The 3,739-nt window shown below is 38.2% G+C and overlaps 1 non-coding gene across 1 annotated transcript; it reads right to left on the reverse strand.

The window, feature by feature from the left end:
• Window positions 1–639: 639 nt before the first annotated feature.
• On the reverse strand, window positions 640–835 carry LOC122688808. The gene has a single exon (XR_006339559.1). It is a non-coding gene; the product is annotated as a U2 spliceosomal RNA (small nuclear RNA).
• Between the last annotated feature and the right edge of the window lie 2,904 nt (window positions 836–3,739).

Consider the following 3,739-nt stretch of genomic DNA (forward strand, 5'->3'; position numbering starts at 1 on the left):
CAATTTTCCATTTGAATTTTCTGCTTGAAATGAACTCTGTCTTTTCCCTATCTTTGATCTTTTTGCTTCTCTTTCCTGATATTAATAGTACTGATTCTCTTCTTTGTTATACTGAATAGTGACTTGTGTTTTTATCTTATGCCTTATTCTTTGAAGGCAGATTTATTTATGTATTCATTTCTATGTTTCCCACTGTACCAACCATTGTATATACACATAGGAAGCATCTAGACTGGTTTGGTTTCTTACACCCCAAAACTCTTCTTGTTCCTTTTACTTAAGAGCAAAGGGGCTGTCAGTTTTATCTGGACCTCTAATGGGTGCTCAAATCTGTTGAACGATTGTATTTAAATACCCAAGAGACTAAAATCTTTCACAGGATTTGCAGGCCTGTAATAATGAATTTCTTCCCTTTCTCTGTCATCAGAGTTGACAACTCAGGGAAAAAGATACACTGAGTTTAGAAGTGGTATATTGCCAGGCCAATACTGAGTTGATATTCACTGCTTTTAGCAAAATCTTTGGATTTAATGCATGTTCATGTTTGCAGTATGTATGTTGATTTTTTAAATTTGAGATTGTATGTAAATCCACATACTTTACTTCTGTGCAATTGGAGGTTTTTGATTGTCGCTATTTTAAGGGGAAGAATTTCACATTCAAAGTGGTCCAAAAGGTATCTATTGATGTTTTTGCCTTAAAAACAAAAAACAACAACAGCAAAAAATATTGTGTATGCATTGCTAGCCATGGAACAGATAAAAACTTGGCAGTCCTTTTAAACTGATAACAACAGATACTATACTTTATCTTAGCCAAAAGGCCGAGAAGTGATGACAATCATTTTAGAAAGGCAATAGAAATATGTGTCCCCACTGGGCTTATTTTGGAAACAAAAAAAAATTTGAAAATGTCAAGTTTACAAGAGCAGAATCCCTTTGTGAGGCGCCAGAACATGGAACATGCTTAACAGGAATCAAGCATGGATTATTGACATTCCTCAAATTGTTAGGGGAAGCACACTGACTGAAACCGCTCACCCTGGCCAGGCACCATAGTAACCATTTGCATGAGCTGTTTTACGACAGGAGATAAAACAACTGAAAAGGTGGAACATGGAACTAATAAGCCACCACCACCCGGGAGAGTTCAGGAAAGGTCAAAATACGACACCATGTGTCCAACCTCCTCCCAGAATCCTTCTCACTGGCATCCATCTTGGCTGAACAAGGGGTGCACCACCAGGAAGGACTCTGAGTTAGAATGATTGGCTGAAGACAACCCAGAAACTAATCCCATCACCATAAAACCTGAGACTGTGAGCCACGTAGCCGAGCAGTTCTCCTGGGTTCCCTTACCCTGTTCTATTGCTCTCTGCCTGGGCACCCCTTCCCAATAAAATCTCTTGCTTTGTCAACACATGTGTCTCCTTGGATGATTCATTTCCAAGTGTTAGACAAAAGCCCACTTTCAGGCCCTGAAAGGGGTTCCCCCTCCTGCAATAAAATGAGAATATTCATGAGCATAGTTACCTGGCAGTGAGAAAACAATTTTGTGTTTTTATGAAATCATATTAAAAATATTCACAGTTAACTCCTACTCACTTCCTCAGAGGAGTTTTTGTCAACACTTTAGTGAGCTTTCTTACAGGCCTTTGTCTGGGCATTGATATATTAAATTGTGGCTTAAAAAACATATATGTATATATATGTGTGTGCATGTGCGTGTGTGTGTGTGTGTGTATAATTGTAGTTTTTAATATACCTCAAACGGAAAACATAATATATTTATATAAATGAGTTATATCATATATAATGCTCAATAACTTGATGTTTTAAATTTCATCAGAGTCTATTTATTTTTGTAAAATTTAGAATCAAGTTTTTAACATCTAAGCCTTTTAAAATTTATTTCACCCTGAAATTTCTTATTAAGTTAAAAAAAAAGAAAATAGAAATAGAAAGCCCAGAGATAAATCCACGGACCTATGGACACCTTATCTTTGACAAAGGAGGCAAGGACATACAATGGAAAAAAGACAACCTCTTTAACAAGTGGTGCTGGGATAACTGGTCAACCACTTGTAAAAGAATGAAACTAGAACACTTTCTAACACCATACACAAAAATAAACTCAAAATGGATTAAAGATCTAAATGTAAGACCAGAAACTATAAAACTCCTAGAGGAGAATATAGGCAAAACACACTCCGACATAAATCACAGCAAGATCCTCTATGACCCACCTCCCAGAATATTGGAAATAAAAGCAAAACTAAACAAATGGGATCTAATGAAACTTAAAAGCTTTTGCACTACAAAAGAAACTATAAGTAAGGTGAAAAGACAGCCGTCAGATTGGGAGAAAATAATAGCAAATGAAGAAACAGACAAAGGATTAATCTCAAAAATATACAAGCAACTCCTGCAGCTCAATTCCAGAAAAATAAATGACCCAATCAAAAAATGGGCCAGAGAACTAAACAGACATTTCTCCAAAGAAGACATACAGATGGCTAACAAACACATGAAAAGGTGCTCAACATCACTCATTATTAGAGAAATGCAAATCAAAACCACAATGAGGTACCATTACACACCAGTCAGGATGGCTGCTATCCAAAAGTCTACAAGCAATAAATGCTGGAGCGGGTGTGGAGAAAAGGGAACCCTCTTACACTGTTGGTGGGAATGCAAACTAGTACAGCCGCTATGGAAAACAGTGTGGAGATTCCTTAAAAAACTGGAAATAGAACTGCCATATGACCCAGCAATCCCACTTCTGGGCATACACACTGAGGAAACCAGATCTGAAAGAGACACATGCACCCCAATGTTCATCGCAGCACTGTTTATAATAGCCAGGACATGGAAGCAACCTAGATGCCCATCAGCAGATGAATGGATAAGGAAGCTGTGGCACATATACACCATGGAATATTACTCAGCCATCAAAAAGAATTCATTTGAACCAGTCCTAATGAGATGGATGAAACTGGAGCCCCTTATACAGAGTGAAGTAAGCCAGAAAGATAAAGAACATTACAGCATACTAACACATATATATGGAATTTAGAAAGATGGTAACGATAACCCTATATGCAAAACAGAAAAAGAGACACAGAAATACAGAACAGACTTTTGAACTCTGTGGGAGAAGGTGAGGGTGGGATGTTTCAAAAGAACAGCATGTATACTATCTATGGTGAAACAGATCACCAGCCCAGGTGGGATGCATGAGACAAGTGCTCCGGCCTGGTGCACTGGGAAGACCCAGAGGAACCGGGTGGAGAGGGAGATGGGAGGGGGGATCGGGATGGGGAATAAGTGTAAATCTATGGCTGATTCATATCAATGTATGACAAAACCCACTGAAATGTTGTGAAGTAATTAGCCTCCAACTAATAAAAAAATTAAAAAAAAAATTTTTTTTTCCTTCTTATTAGCATTTAAACTATTTTAATGAATCCTTTTCTTATGCTAATGATTTCCTGATTTTCTTCTTCTTTGTGTGTGCTGGTTACAGATATCCAATCACCCCACTCCCACCCCATCCTCCTTATACTATTGGAAGTTTGCTGTTATTGTTCAGTCCCTAAGTGGTATCCTGACTCTTTGTGACCCCATGGACTGTAGCATGCAGCGCGCCAGTCTTTCCTGTCCTTCACTATCTCCCAGAGTTTGCCCAAATTCACGTCCATTGAGCTGGTGATGCCATCTAACCACTTCATATTCTGCCG

The sequence above is a fragment of the Cervus elaphus genome, chromosome 33 (genome assembly GCF_910594005.1).
Source record: "Cervus elaphus chromosome 33, mCerEla1.1, whole genome shotgun sequence".
Lineage (NCBI taxonomy): Eukaryota > Metazoa > Chordata > Mammalia > Artiodactyla > Cervidae > Cervus > Cervus elaphus.